This window comes from Ambystoma mexicanum, chromosome 2p, assembly GCF_040938575.1.
Source record: "Ambystoma mexicanum isolate Mex_15411 chromosome 2p, UKY_AmexF1_1, whole genome shotgun sequence".
In the NCBI taxonomy this organism is placed as follows: Eukaryota; Metazoa; Chordata; class Amphibia; order Caudata; family Ambystomatidae; genus Ambystoma; species Ambystoma mexicanum.
This window is the reverse complement of record NC_090923.1, coordinates 1,223,310,445-1,223,327,310: the sequence shown is the minus strand read 5'-3', so window position 1 is coordinate 1,223,327,310 and position 16,866 is coordinate 1,223,310,445.

Genomic DNA, 16,866 nt, shown 5'->3' with positions numbered 1-16,866 from the left:
GTGTGGGTGTAAACAATCTCTTCTCCTGAAAGAGAAGTCCTTGTTTGGAGTACAAGGTTGGATAGGAACCTTTTTGCTTGCAAGTCCCGAATTCCTTGGAAGCGTCCTTGACTTCCTGTAAGAAGGTCTCGATCTCCCCAATGAAGTGTTTTCCTGCCAGGATCCTTTCACAACTCTGGTATTTACCAGAGGAATCACCTATGCTTCGTGATAAAGCATTAACTAATACGTTCTCCTTGCCTGGTATATATGAAATCACAAAATCAAATTGGGAGAAAAAGTAAGCCCATCTAGCGTGTCTGGTGTTGTGGCATTCCATCTGCTGAAGAATGCGGAGGTTACGATGATCCGTTAGGACTTCAAATGGATAGGAAGCTCCCTGTAAAAGGTTGCAGCATTCTTCACACGCTTGACGGATAGCCAGCAACTCCTTTACCAGGACGGAATCATTCCTTTCGCTGGGGGTGAGGGTACAGGAATAGTATGCCACAGGACGCGCTCTGAAACACATGTGTATGAGCACAATACAAATAAAATATCATATCATTACCACCCACTCCTTTCTGAAGAAGTATTGCCCCCAGTGCACCTCCGGAAGCATTGGTCTCAACCATAAAGGGAGTGATCTGGTTGTTGGAGAATAGGAGCCGAACAGAAGGCTGTCTTGAGTTTCTGGAAGGCAGAATCGGCTACAAGACTCCATTCAAAGTGTACTCCCTTCTTTAGCAAAACTGTTACTGGGAAAATGATGTTAATGTTAGTGCGCGGTCCAAATGTCCTTTAACATTATCACCACCAGAGTGGTCCCCTGGCACTCTGGCAGCTTTGAAAGAGGAAGGGAAAGGCGGTTAGTGGGAAGTAGTTGGAAAAGTGCAAGAGAGCAGTGATGTGCTGTTGGCGGCCTCAGCCCGGTGGGTCCATTGGCTGGGCCTAGGTTGTTTTGCGGCTGGTAGTTGTCGTGTACTGTTGTGCAAGTCTATGTGTGTTTTTTGTTTTGTTGTTGCAATGTAGTGAAGTTTTTGCAGTTTGCTGTGCTGTAGGTTTGTGGTTGTGTTTGGTTTGGAGTTTGAGAGGTGTATGCAGAGGGGGAAATTGTTAGTGCAATTGTGTTAGGCGATCCTCTGCACACCGATCCACTGCACACCAGAATACTGCTCACATTTCCCTAACACCTCTCTCCAGGGTTCGAGGCTCATGTGATTCGGTTTACCCAAAGGACCGAAAGCTCTGTACCAGGTATGATTTACGGGCTCGATTGCAACCCTTCCTGCACTGGCAGTTGCCATGGAGAACATACAGCAGAAGAGGCGGCGTTACATCTACATGCCGATCGGTCACTTGCTCACGTGATCCAGAGTGGCGTTCATCACGTGACCTTGGTGGACGTCACATGATCCCGAAACGCTCAGTATATAAGGCTTGAGACACGGAACACTCATTGCTTCTCAGCTGTCTTCAGACCCTGTTTGGCGTTACGTTTTGGTTTGCTTTCCTGGTTTACCTTGATCTTGGAACTCTCTCTTGGACACCTTCGGATTACCGCTTTGTACCTTTGCTTGGAACTGTTTACCTGTTGCTGGATTTCGGACACGACCCTGACTTGCCCTTGGATCTTCCCTTGGTACCTTGTTGAACTTTTATGCCATTTCCCTTTTTGGGATTCAAGTCACGCCTTCAGTCCTACAGGTGGTTTATCCTGCATCCACACTTGTCTGCGGTCCTCATGTTCTAGGGACCGCCTCATCTGAGTCTCAAACCTCCCTCCTAGGTTTCCTGAGTTTTCTAAACACCGGATAGGTAAGGCTATTCAGATCCTTTGGTTATTGTGATTATATACTGTAATTGCCTTGTACTTAACCTTGCTCTTTTTGACAGCAGCATTGGTGTTCCAGAGGTTCCGTGGATCCGGGAAGTAACATCTCCCACCTGTGGCCCCAAAGGTCGCACAGCGGGTTTCTTTTAGTTCCCCTGTGCGTCACTTGAGGACGGAGGTTTCAACGGTCTACACGACACTCAAGTCAGAACAAATTGGTTAGTTGGCATCTTTATCCTGAATTGAGGCGCTGGGCTTCTGTAATTTCCCCAGGTGGGGTTCGGCAGTTCCCCTCTGCCTCTGTTTAGATCTTGGTCCGTCCGACCTTCGAGGTCCCTTTCACATCTGGTCCCCTCCTTCCCCAGTCTTCCCTTCTCACTCATACGGCTAGCGCACCTGCCCATGTCCACAGCTCATATATTGTGGTGATTGCTAATATCCCAATAATTCCACTATACTGTGGTACCCCGTGGCAATTTACAGACGAATGCAGTTGTTGGGTGGGAAGTTGATTCCGTCTCAGTTTGGGTGTCGCCTGTGTTCCCCTCTAACCTACGTTCTTCATCCAGTTGCTGTGGGAGCTTCTTTACATCGGGAGATGTCCACCGTCTGTACTGGAGGTTGTCCGAGTCCAGTTAATTCATCCCTTTCCTTTCCGATTCGGTTTTCAGTTTGAGTCTGTGGTGTTGAAGAGCCAGGTTTTTAGTAATTTCCTAAATTTTAGGTGATTTTTGGTGTTTCTTATGTCTTTTGGGATGTTGTTCCAGGTTTTTGTGGTTAAGTGATAGAAGGAGGTGCCTCCCAGTTTCTTCTTGAGGTATGGTTTAGGTTCCAGGCAGCTTTCATTGCTTGACCTGATGGGTCCTGATGGTTTGTAGATTGTTATTTTCTTTTGTAGGAGTCTGCTCCCTGTCCACTGATTGCCCTGTGCGTTATACACATTGTTTTGAAGGTGATGCGATGTTTTATTGGGAGCCAGTATAGTGTTTTTAGGGCAGGGGTGATGTGTTCTCTTCTTGACAGTTTGAGGAGTAGCCTGGCTGCTGCATTTTGGATCCATTGTAGTTTCTTCAGGAGGTATTCTGGAATTCCGAGGTAGAGGCTGTTTGCATAGTCGATACTTGGCATGATGAGGGCAATGATAGTGAGTGTTTTGTGAATGAAGGAGAGGAAAATTAGGATTCTTTTGCCGTGTGGAGGAGAAAGAAACATTTGTTGACTGTTGCGTTTACTTGTGGTTCTAAGGTTAGGGTGTTGTCCATCAGGACTCCCAGATTTTTTACTGCCTTAGATGTTGATGGTGCGGTTCCCATTTCCGTTGGCCACGGGATGGTGATTTCGTTCTCTTGGTCTTTGGATATGAACATGATTTCTGTCTTTCCTGGATTGATTTTCAGGTTGTTGGCAGCCATCCAGTTGAAGACTTCTTGTAGACACTTGATTAGGGTTGAATCATCAGTTTGGGTGTCATTGATTTTGTAGATGATTTGGGCATCATCTGCGTAGTTGTAGCAGTTGATGTTGTACTTTTTGAAGATTCGGATAACCAGAGTTTGGTAGATGTTGAAATACAGTGGTGATAGTGAGGATCCTTGTGGCACTCCCCAGTCGTTAACTTTTGGAGCGGATTTGAAGGGTTTAATCCATACGGTTTCTGTTCTGTCTGCTAGGAATGATTTAGTCCAGAGTAGTGCTGTGTCTGTTATGCCTTTGTCTTCTAGTCTTTTGGTTAGGGTGTCATGACTAACTGTGTCGAAGGCTGCGGAGAAGTCGAGTAGAATGAGGGCTGAGGTGTTCGATTCTGCGTTGGTTTTTAGGTCGTCCCAGATGGATAGTAGTGCTGTTTCCGTTCCTCTTGCGGGTCTGAAACCGACTTGGTCTTGGTCCAGCAAGTGGTGTTTTTCTATGTATTCTTGGGTTTGTTTATATACCAAGGTTTCCAGGAGTTTTGCCGGGTAGGGAATGTTTGAGATTGGCCTGTAGTTGGAGAGGTCTTCTGTGTCGCCACTTGTGTTTTTCAGAAGTGGTTCGATATATGCTGATTTGAAGATCTTTGGTACAGTTCCTGTTGCTAGAGAAATGTTCATAGGGTTTCTGTAGTATTCTGCTGGCGTTCCTTGTGCAAGGATTGATTTGTAGATGTCCGGGGGACAAGGATCCATGGGTGTTCCAGCTTTCTTGCTGTGTTTTACCAGCAATGCGAATGCCTGTGCTGATATTTCAGGAACGTTTTTTAGTTTGTGCTGAGGTTCTGTGATGGGTTCACTTTGCAGTATGTTGTGGTCAGTTGGTATGTTTTGTATGAATTGTCGTATGTCGTTGATTTTTTTTTTAAGTGGTCTGCCAGGTCGTTGCATAGTTTCTCTGAGGGGGTTAGGGTGTTGTTGCAGCCTGGTGGGTTTCTCATCTCTTTAATGATGTTAAACATTTCTTTTTGTGTGTCGGCGGCATTGGTGATTCTGTCATCATAATGCCCTTTCTTCGCCTTTTTGAATTTCCTTCTTGTATGCGCGGATTTGTCTCTGGAACAGTGTTTTTTTGTCCGGGTTGTATTCTTTTCTCCATTCCAGTTTAATTTTTGTGTTTTCTTTTTTCATGATGCTTAATAGTGGGGTAAACCATTTTGCCATTGCTCTTATATTTGATTCCTGGTCGAACTCTTACTGAGGTGTGGGTTTTGGGGTGTCAGCGTCTTCGAAAAGTTCTTCTAGGTTCTCACTCAGGTTTTTGTTTTCATCGGGTTTGTCTTCCATGAGTTGTGGTTGTCGATTGGAAGTTCTTCTTGCTTTAGTGATGAAAGGTGTTATCACATCAGAGGTATGTTTGTTGTTTCTTGTGTTATTCATCCTTCTTCTGCACGATTGTGTGGGGTAGTTTGATGTTGCGGCTTCTAGCGTTGGGTTGGTTTGCTCTGGTGACCCATGATCGACGAGGTAAGGAGTTAAGTAGAGGGATTTGTCTCTTCTCTCAGTGTTGGTTCTATTCTTGTTCCTAACTTCGGGGGTGTGTTCTGTAGTTGTGGTTCTTTGTTGCTGTTCCAGAGTGTTTGTTGCTTCTTCTATTTTTCTTTCTCTCGGGATGGGTCGTTTGTGCGGCATTGTAAGAGGTTGTTTAGTCTTTATTAGTTTGCTGATGTCCAGTTGGTTCTGCTTAGGTCTGGTTGTCTTGTGGTGTCGTAATGTGCGTGTAGGGCTGTCCGCTAACAGTTAGGTCTCTGTCTGTGGGTGGTATTTCTGCCAGATGTTGTCGGCTCATTCAGTTGCTGTCTAGAGAGGGGTAGGGGAGGTGGATTAGGGGTTATATCGTTAGGTGTACTCAGTGGCTCTCTTTAGTGTCCGTCTCCGTATACGTGGTTCACTGCAGTGAGCAAGCAGTGAGGGTTTAAGGAGGATATCAGCGGGGTTCGGGAGACCTGTCTAAGGATCTGTCAATGAGATCTGAATATCGTGCTATGCAATCTAGAACTGGAACCCCTACTAAGCTTGAGAGACCTGTATCGCGTGAGAGAGACCTATCAATGTAATCTAGATATCACACAATCCAATTTGGACACAGAGACACCTGCTAAATTTGAGAGACCTGTATAGTGGGAGAAAGGCCTATCAATGCAATCTAGCTAACACATAGTGCAAATTTGGACTCTGAGGCCCTGTTGGATTTGAGAGAGAGCCCTGTCAAACGTTCTAGATATGACACAATGCAGAATGCAATTTGGACACAGAGAGCCCTGCTAAATTTGAGAGACATGTATAGTGGGAGAGAGGCCTATCAATGCAATGTAGATATCTTACAGTGCAATTTGGAGATAGAACCCCCTATTAGATTTGAGAGACCTGTATAGTGGAAGAGAGGTCTATTAATGCAATTTAGATATCATACGGTGCAATTTGGACACAGAGACCTCTACTCAATTTGAGAGACCTGTATAGCCGGAGGGAGGTCTATCAATGCAATGTAGATATCATACAGTGCAATTTGGAGATAGAACCCCTACTATATTTGAGAGACCTGTATATTGGGAGAGAGGCTTATCAATGCAATTTAGCTATCACACAGTGCAAATTTGGACACAGAGGCCCTGTTGGATTTGAGAGAGAGGCCTGTCAAAGCGGTCTAGATATCACACAATGCACAAGGCAATTTGGACACAGAGAGCCCTGCTACATTTGAGAGGCCTGTATAGTGGGAGAGAGGACTATCAATGCAATCTAGATATCATACAGTGCAATTTGGACACAGAGGGCCATCCTAAATGTGAGAGACCTGTATAGTGGCAGAGAGGCCTATCAATGCAATCTAGATATCATACAGTGCTATTTGGAGATACAACCCCTACTAGATCTGAGAGACCCGTATAGTGGGAGAGAGGCCTATCAATGCCACCTAGCTATCACACAGTGCAAACCTGGACACAGAGGCCCTGTTGAATTTGCGAGAGAGGCCTGTGAAGGCGCTCTAGATATCACAATGCACAATGCAATTTGGACACAAAGAGCCCTGCTAAATTTGAGAGACCTGTATACTGGGAGAAAGGCCCATCAATGCAATCTAGACATCATACATTGCAATTTGGAGATAGAACCCCTACTAGATTTGAGAGACAAGTATAGTGGGAGCGAGGCCTATCAATGCAATCTAGCTATCACACAGTGCAAATTTGGACACAGAGGCCCTTTTGGGTTTGAGAGAGGGTCCTGTCAAAGTGTTCTAGATATCACACAATGCAATTTGGAAACAGAGAGCCCTACTAAATTTGAGAGACCTGTATAGTGGGAGAGTGGGGCCTATCAAAGCATTCCAGACATCACACAATGCAATTTGGACACAGAGAGCCCTGCCAAGCTTGAGAGACCTGTATAGTGGCAGAGAGGCCCATCAATGCAATCTGAAATGTCTGAAAATGTATGAATTAATTTCCTATAGAAGTTGGCGAGACCTAGAAATCGCTGGACTTACTTGACAGATCTAGGTTCTGGCCACTGACCGATAGCCTGAGTGTTCCTCAGACCCTTTGGACCCCTTCCTCGGTAAGGATGAATCCTAGGTAAGATAACGTAGAGGAATGAAAAACACATTTCTCCAGTTTGGCCAGCATGTTGTGTTGAAGAAGACGGAGCAAGACCTCTGTGATATGTCGTCTATGTTCTATCATAGAAGTAGAATAGATTAGGATGCCGTCAAGATATACCACAACCGAAGAGAATAGGTCATCAGCGAAGATCTTATCCATAAATCGCTGAAACACAGCTGGGGTGTTAACAAGTCCAAACACCATTACTTGATATTCGTAATGACCTAGAGGAGTCCGGAATGGCGTCTTCCATTCATCGTCCTCTCTAATGAAAAGCAAATGATAGGCCCGTGGAAATCGAGCTTGGTGAATACCCTGGCTCCCGGAACAGATTCAAACACATCCCTTATTAATGGCATTGGGTATCAGTCTCATATGGTTAGACTGTTGAGTCTGCTGTAATCGATGCAGGGCCTCGGCTCCTTCGAGTTCTTCTTGGGGATGAAGAATGAAGAGGCTCCAGCAGCAGATTTAGACTCACAAATGAAACCATGTTGAAGATTACAGTCCAGGTATTCTCTCTGGGCCTTCCTTTCTAGTAAGGATAAAGGAAACATCCTGCCGCATGGTAGTGTCTGATAGATGGTCGATGGCACAGTCCTCCATGCGATGTGGGGGTAATTCTCTGGGTGTAACCTCCTCAAAGACGTCATGGAAGTTCTGGTAATGATGAGGTATAGAGAGCACCACTGATGACGACAAGGTGATGGGAGCTCCAGCTTGTGAAACGTCAATCTCTTTCTTGAGACAGAATTGAGAGTAGTATTGTGATTGGAATTGGATGGTATTTAAGGTCCAGTCAATCGTCGGATTATGCTTCCGCAACCAAGGAATACCCAGAATAACTGGGAAGTGAGCTGCATGAATAAGGTCAAAATAAATGTCTTCTTCATGATGAAATAAAGATATGTGCACAGGACCGGTTTAGGTTAACAGAGACCCATCTAACCCTTCAACTGGAATAGGCTCCTTCTTGTTCTATCTGGGAATTTCTCTTTCCATGGCCCATGCAACATCCATAAAGTTCCCTGCTGCTCCGCAGTCTAACATAGCTTGCACTTCAAAGGGAGGTCTGTTAGCTATGGTCAACCACACACAGAGCAACATCAGACAATTGTCTTCGGTTACATCCTTCCTTTGAGTGTGATAACAGGGACTTGTGATTCATTCCCCGCCCTTAGCCCTGCTTAAGGTCGGGGGGTTTCATTTCCCTGGCAGCACGGAGGAACTTCCGGACAATTTTGCAAAAGGTGTTTATTGGACCCACAGTTCATGCATAGACCCTGGTCTCTCCTCTTCTTCCCTTCTTCTGGTGTCAAAGGGCCTCTGGCTGTTCCTATTTGCATTCGTTCTTCACCTCTGGTACCTTCAGCTTGATAGGGTATTGGTGGAGGTGGGGCCTGAAAACCTCTGGTTCTTTTTCTTTCAGTTCTTCTTTCTGCCAGACAGTATTCAATCTGAAGTGATAACGACACCAATTCCTGGAAAGTAGCCGGTCTGGCTACCCTGGCTAATTCATCTTTGATCTCCTCATGCAGCCATCTCAGTAATATGGTCTTTTGAGCTGTCTTGGGCCAGCGGCCTCACATGCCATTTTCTGGAAAATCGAGACGTCAGAATGGATGTCTGAAAACCCCTGATGTACGTCCAACAAGTTTTCGATTGAAGAAAAGAGTACTTCAGGTCTCTCAAAACGCTCCTTAAAGAGTCTGACGAAATGATTATAGTCATTTAAAGAAGGATCTGATGTGGTAACCATGGGTGTAGCATTACCCACTAGATTAGATATACAAAAACAACCCTTGCTAGGTCGGATTCATAGAACCTTGGGCGGAAGGTGTAGTATACCAGACAGGCATCTAAGAATTCCACCAGCCGATGTGGTGCAACGTCATATTTCCCAAAAGGGAATTCTAAGGGCAGAAGATCACCTCTCTGGTCTTCTCTAACAGCTACTTGTTGCCTTAGAGCGACAGTCTCTGATCTCAGGTTCTGTACCTCCACAGTGAGTCCTTGACGGGCCACAACAAGTTCTTGATATTGTTCCAGGCTGGCCATTGCTGGTTCTAGGCATTGCAATCTCTCAGGTTACAATGGCAATTCTGATCCCTCACCTCACAATCTTCAGGTAATTCCTCTTCTTGCTCACCTTTCTTCTTACGTCTTCTAGTCCACGCTTCTTCTCTTTCTTAGTGAAGAGATGAGGATGAACCCCTCTGGAGGCCACCATGCCTGGTTGTGGAACAAGCCAGGCAGAAAGCACCCTGTGGAGCCAACCCCTTAACAGGGAAAAAGCCTTTCGGCGTAAAAAACCCTGACTGTGTATCCGATGTTGCTGCCTGGAAGATGGTGGAAGGATTCCAGGTCCGTAATAGGAGGCAATAATAGCCGGTGGACCACAGCTCAAGGTGATGAGTTCCAACAGGGAAAACCATAATAAAAGGCAGCGCGAGCAAAAGTTCCAAAGGAAAAAGAAGGCAGAAGCAAGGAGGGTCCAAAAACCAAGATGGAAGGAAGATGGAAAAGGAACCAAGCAAGGACAGAGAAAAAATAAAGGCGAAAGGGAATGCAGGGAAAAAATATAGAAGCAAGGGAGATGGAAGGAGGGCAATTACACGAGAGCGAGACTCAGCAACGTCTGACCAGATAGAAGGAGGGTTGCAGTGCACTGAGTGGGACAGTTGGCTGGGAAATAAACAAACAGCGGCCATCTGAGGGGAATACTAGACTGCATGATGGTCGGCGAGGATGTTGGAAACTAGCCTCGCCGCCAGCATCTCCATAAGCTCCAGCGGTTGTCTGTGACAATAATATAGGCTGTTTTATGCCAGTGGGGGCGGAAGCTACCTCCAGCTCTTTACTGGAGGTTAGTCAAGTTACCCCGTCGGCATACTTGTACTCTGCTAGTCTGGTAAAGTGCTGGTATATGTTAATACCAGCCCTTTATTACCAGACCACAGGGTCACAATGAAGCCCACTGTCTTTCTTTAACACCAATCTCTCTTTGGCTAAGAAAACACTGTCTTTCTTTATAGCCAATCTCTCCTTGGTTCTGAAAACATTGGGCCCGACCCTGCCGGTCCGGAAAGAACAGTGGTGGTAAAACCGCTGCCACCGTTCTTTCTGGACTGGCTAATTAAGAGTCCTGCAGGCGGGAGGTGTCACTCCCACCAGGTCTGACCTGGCGGGTTTAACACCACCCGCCTGCAGGCGGACATGAAAACACCGGCTCTATCATAGACGGAACGGTGTTTCCATTGTCCACATCCCCTATGGGGCTCCATGGGAATGGGGACTTAAACAATTCCGCCTCCGGAATTCCTGGGTCACCGGGGTCATAATGCCCCGGTGATTTCGGGAATCACGGAGGCGGAATGGTAATATGAGTCCGGCGGTAACCTGCCTGTTTTTCCGGCTCGGTTACCGTCAGACTCGTAATGAGGCCTATTGTCTTTCTTTAACATCCCTGGAAGCTTTGCAAATGGCCTGGTATACTCCCCAACCAGGTTTCTTTATGCAATGTCAACTGCCTGGTGTACTCTCCTGCCAGGACTCTTTATGCAACATCAACTGCCTGGTGTATTCGCCTGCCAGGTCTTCACTTGTGAATCTCACTTGCCTGGTGTACGCCCCTGCCAGGACTTCTTATCTGTTTCAATTTCCCAGTATCTTTCTTTGCTAGGGCTTTGCATGTGTTTCAATTGCCTGGTGTCTTGCTTTGCCTGGGCTTCTCATGTTTTTCAATTGCCTGGTGTCTAGCTTTGCCAGGCCTTCTTGTGTATTTCAATTGCCTGGTGTTGTGCTTTGCCAGGGCTTCTTTTCTGCATTCAAACAATCTTCTCCCAGTGTTGATAACAGTATTACCTTCAATTTGCGGTTGGCACGGTCACCGGAAACGTCCCGGGGTCCGCCTTTGGCTTTGTGTAGATTTACCTGTTTTATCCAGCGTTTCCAGTCTGGTTCGCTCTGCTGCAGTATGTTGCTTTTACCCACTTTCCCCACTGAAGTGTGCAGACGTTCTTCAGCTTCCTTTGCGGCTCCACAGTCACTCACCTGCTTCCCTTCAGGTTCCGGAATGGAGAACGCCGCCATCTCAACCTACCGAGCACCCAGGACCTCTTTTGCGGCTCCCACATCTCCACGGCGCTCCAGTCTCCGACACAGGATCAATCCCTCTGTTGTGGTTGTTTTCCTTGCTCTGCCACACCAGTATGTGATCGCTGCATTTCCGAGACGTAGGACAGAAGCCCACGTCTTCTCCTGCACTGCGTCTCCGAATAGTGAGCTTGCCAAGATTAAATATCCCACAAACAGGTGCCTCGGAAAAACAACTAGACGGCATATTGTATTTCAAGCGCTTGGTACCTTGTTCAAACTTCTGCATCTTCCTCGTCTCAGTACTTGGGGAATTCTGGGAGTTGAGGTCCATAGGTGTCATTGGACACATGATATTTGAACAGTTCTTCTTAGTGATTTTACTTAAAGGTATTTCAGAAGGAAAGGTGTTGGAGCTTTGTGTGTTTGTGTCATAGGTGGATGTTTGACCAGAAATATAATAATAATTTGTTTCAAATAGTGTTTTAATCTAAAGCGCTTTACATAGGACATATTTACATACATTACTATTATGTTATGTTACTATTATGTGATGTTACATATTACTATATGAAGAAGAAGTTTCTTTACTTCTTCTACAAGGGGGAACAAGTATTTGACAATATGCCATTAGGGTCTCGGGTATTAGTGGGTCTTCCTCATGGAAAAAGATCTTGGGTATCAGAGGATCTTCTTCATGGCAACAGGGGAGATCCTGTGTCTTGTCCAATAAAGTCAGGACATCTCCCCGGTAGTTGTCTCCTCCCATGTGGTCCACCCCCATGTGGTCCACCCTCATAAAGCCGCCCCCAGGATCAGTTAGCAGCTGCCAGTCCCTGGCCACATGGGAGGAGGTCACCGCTAGGGAATCCGTGATGACTCCATTGGATTCATTACAATATCCCTTAAAATCTCCACTCTATTCTCCCAACCCGTCCCATACCCTTTTTCTAGAATTCTGGCAGCTCCCTGGAGCTCGGCCATAAGAGCTCCACTGGCCTTCCTCTTGGATGCCTCTGCTATGAAGCGCCCCCTCACCATGACCATAGCAGTCTCCCGCACCGTTTTCCCGGCGCCTTCCTCTTTAAAAAAATGTCGTATCTCATTGCCATGCCAGCTCGTTTTACCCCTCATTACGGTTTCAAGCTTTATTGCAACTTTCATAATTTCATGGTCCGACCATGATATCGGAACTATGTCAGCGTTCCTCAGAAGGTACTCCTTCCCTTCCAACACTAGGAGGTAATCGATTCTGGTGTAAGTCTTATGCACCAGAGAGAAAAAGGTGTATATCCCCTTTCGCCTTGATGAAGCTCTCTCCAAGCATCACACCAAAAGTAATCCTGTGTTCTTTAAATCGTGTGCCCCCTAGTCCCTCTGTGTCGTGCTGGCTGGTATCCATTGCCACCCTGTCTATATTTGGCTCCTTAATAGCATTACAATCCTCCCTACCACTGTGGTACCCTCTGCCCATTTTTGTATATGCTGTGCCGCCCCTCAAATATAGTCAACGTCTGGTCCTAGGTAACAAAACAGTTTTCCTTTTTTCAGCCTTAGCACAACTTATTGGCGAACCTTATGTATTTTAAGTAATAGTATATTTAATGTGAAAACGTTGCTGTCAAAATGCCTGCACGTTGGTTCCTAAATCTGAGGCTGATCAGACTTGTAGAAATTCAAGTTATATGTAAAAAGAACGGAGACCGATTATGTTGCGCCCATCTTGCAATTGTCACTTGATGTATGTAGTAAAAGAAAATTTCTTCGAGTATTAAGTTTTAACAAAAATAAGAGTCTTTTCCAACTTTTATCTTACTTGATAAAAGAAGCTTTAATTTTCAGAAAAAACTTCAAAAACCTATGTTAAGGTCTTTAACAGATAAGTAACATCCTCATGTTAAGGTCTTTAACAGAAAAATAACCTCCTCGACATGTGTTTTTCTGTCTTATATTGGCAGACAGTTCTTTAGGAGGAAAAGAAAGCCTTACATTCGGCTTTAAACGTGGCAAAACAGCTAAAATAAAATAGCAATTTACATCAGTCATACGGTTTTAGCTAGAAAGCTCATATCTGTTTCTTATTGGTTTAAGGACTTGCCTTTTTAGAAGAAAATAAACTATAACCACATATTTATAAACCAAAATCGAAGTCTCTGCTTCATGAACCACGGTCATTGATTGCACGTTTGAAAAGTTGACTAGAAGTTTTATATGCATAGTGTGTTCCCAGGGATAGTATTGTGAAGGTAGGGAAGGGGACAGAAAAGCTGGGCTTGGTAAATTGCACATACTCTAGTTCAACTACTTTTTATAAGGGGAAGCTGCACAATTTCTATACCCAAAAATAATCGCCCCCTTACCAACGTCTGGTCCTGTATTTTCCCCTTGACCATGAGGAGTCTCCCCTCCCGATTCACCTTCGTGACTATATCATCTACCTTGACGTCCCTACCTTGCATTATTCCTACACCCCTGCTCTTTGCAGCATTGGGGACCAATATGTTTGTGAGACAACTTCACCCGAACTACTTGGTTCCTCACCCTTTTTCATGTGCATTTCTTGTAGAAAAAAGTCAGACACCACACACTACTACTCCTTAGAAACTCCCTCGCCAGTCGTCAGTAATACCCGTTTTGTTGGTGAATTCAACCCACTCATGTTCATGGAAGCAAACATCAGCCTCCTATCAACACAGTCACCCATCACTCTGTATGTGGTGTCTATCACCCTTCCATCCAGTGCTAACACTGAGGCCCCCAGTCAACGCTTTGCATTTCCCCTAACAAAGTAATCCCCGGAGTTCGAGGGGCCCGTCGCCCAGCGACGTCCTGTAATGGCGTCCACCTTCAGCATGCTCCCTCCAATCACTGCAGTACCTTTGCTTCTCCACGTAGCAAGGATTCACGTGCCTGGAGCCCTCCAAGGACGTCCTGTGCCATTGGCTCCGCTACAGTCCCGAGATTATTTTCCACCTCATACTCATATCCCTCCAGACTGCCGATGCCACCACCGTGCAATCCGGTTACAGGCACGCTGCATCCAGTTAGTAATTAGTAGGGGGGGATTCCTTGTTAGTTCTTGGATCTGTGGTGTAAATGATAATATTATTCATTATAAATCTTATAAATCTTAGATTTCTTTGCTGGCACATAGAGGCTGGAAGGGGTCCCAATGGAGGAGGGTCGGGCATATGGTAGAGACGCAGGATTAGTGCTTCCAAGATAAATGATTTAAGTCTCCATGGTATTGAGGAAGAGGTGGTTGTCTATTAGCCAATCCGAAGAAGGCAATCAGGGATCCAGCGCAGGTCAGCCGAAGAGACATGGAGGTGGAAATCAATTTGCATATCATACTCATAAATCTGAAAAATGGCAGTATGTGGTCTACAGAAATCTGCCACAGGTTTTTGATATTCATTGAATAGCCAACGTGATAGGATGGAGCCTCCACAGACTAGAGGGGATGGTTTTGAAAGAAAAGGACCAGGCCTGACCTGGCATTCTCTGTCTATCAGAAAAGAGGAGTCTAGAATCAGATATGCCAAAGGATTCCACAGGCTAGTTTCGAAGGGTGGTGTGATCAACGAAATCAAAAGCTGCCAAGTTATTCAAAAAGATGAGAATGGTTGTCTCGTTCGTATCTAGAGACTCAGAATTTCTTGATGGCTTAATTAAGAGGAGGGATTTCAGGGATTCCAAACCCAAATTGAGACTTTTTAAGGGTGCGGTAAAAAGGCAGATGTCACAAGCCTTATCTGTCTCACATCAATGTAGCCAAGATCCAGTTGAGATGTAAGGCAAGATTTTGCCATTCTGATAGGCTTTGACTGGAGGCAGTTATGATCATACCACAGAAGAGGGGGTGCCAGGATATTGGATTAAGGATTGGTGAGATGGTCAAAATAGCATGCAATGTGTGTCCTCCAGAATGGGTGGGGCTCGTAGCCAAGGAGTTACACACATCGGAGTGGGGGATGTGATTCTTGTGCTTTGCAATGAGAGTGCCATTCTCAAAGGTTTTGACTACAAATTCAGCGGTGCAGGGATTTGGTTTGAATGTACCCTCTTATACCCCCAGTTTGTTCTGTCATAGTCTTTCTTCTGTCTCTTAGTGATGTTTTCTGAGATCTTCATTGTCTCAGCTCCCCTCTTCCTCATCCCAGTGTTTGTAGAAGAAACCAGTGTGGAGGGATTGTGGGAGTTGTAGTTTTTTTTTGATTAATTAGGGGAAAACTGTATGGGGTATTTGTCCAAATAAACGGGATAAATGTGCAATGGTAAATACATGCATTTGTGTGGTTTCACAGAAAGTTACTGGGGCATAATGGAACTGGTTTGACAATATTCTATTTCAACTGAAGGAATGTCGGGTGGTGGCATATCTGAGACAAGGGGATAGTCTTGCGGTTGTAATACGTGGGATGGTAATTGTAATTTCTTTCTCCTGGTTCTCCCATGCTTCCTTTCTGATTTGGTACTTGTTGGAATTAGGGAAGGGGTAACAGAATTAGGGAGGGGGTAACGGGACAGGATTTAGAATAACCTACAAAGGGGCAGGAAGTGTCAAAGGGGGGGGGACACCGCATCTCACCATCGGATGTCTCACCCCCATTCCCCGAGGATCCCTCTCCCAGATGATCCTACCGCACTTGTCCACCCCCAGGGTCTGGATCCAAGGGCGATGGCCATGCCCTGGCCACCTGAGAAAGAGATCCCCAGGGTTCAGACAGTGAGACACCTTCAGGTTTCTCACACTACTCAATAAGGAGGTGCATGTTACACATATATCATTCCTATTCTATTGGGTCTTAGAAACAAACTTTCATGTATTTGTCCATCTCCTTAAAAGGGGAAACAAACAAATGAGACCTTCATATCACGCTTGATGCTGAGTCCAGCCTCTAAGCACGGGACTGGGTATTGAACCCATTCTGATCAATGTTATCTTGCTTCCAAGACAAGCACGTTGCCCATGACCTTTCCTCCTGGCCCATTGGTGAAACATAGGAGTCAACAATTTTGATGCAAGGATTACATCTACGTGCTTGTTTTTTTATTTATTATTTTGGGGGAATTTAAGGCAAGTAGATGGAAAGGTAATTATCGAGTAGTTACAGACAATGTCACATGGCGAAGTAGCCATGTTGGTGAAGGAGAGGAACTGAGCTCAAGAGGTCAAGGAAACTACAAAGGTGAGTACAAGGACAGAAGCGATTAGCGAGGGGCAAAGCAGACAGCAAAGCAGGAGATCGCCGGGAGACAAAAACACTAGGCGCAGGTGAAGAGAATATTGGGTAACAAAGAAGGAGTAAAATGAAGCAGAAATGCAGAATGGAGATCGAGGAAAAAGGATAGAGAGACACTTTCAGCAACCACAGCAGGAAGAGAAAAAGAGGGGCACTAGCAGCAGTCAGAGGCCATGCCAAGTCAGGAGTGAGTCCAAGAGAAGTAAGCAGAGTGTAGATGGGTAGCCGAAGAGCAGCTGCAGTGGTGTGAAGCACAGGGTAGGCAGAGTAGTGCACAAGTAGGAGTACACTATTTAGGTCAGTGGAGGAGAACAAGAGGGGTGGAGTTAGACAAAACGTTCAGACGAGAGGCTTGAGGGGACAGGAAGCATTCCAGGCCAGAGAGGCGTGCAAGAAAAAACAGAGTAGCAACCAGCTATCTGTTGCCAATAATTACAAAGGCAAAAATGCACCCAAAGTGGAGGAGGCAAACCAGGAAGTAGTGAGCAAAGCAGAGCAGAGAAGAGAGATGGTAGGTGACAACAGCACAGCAGATGTAAAGGTTAGGAGGGACACACAATAGAGAGGATATTCTGCAGGGCAAAGAAAAAGGAACGATTAGTGCAATAGAATTGCTAGAGGTGGCGAGGCAAGCAGCTAGG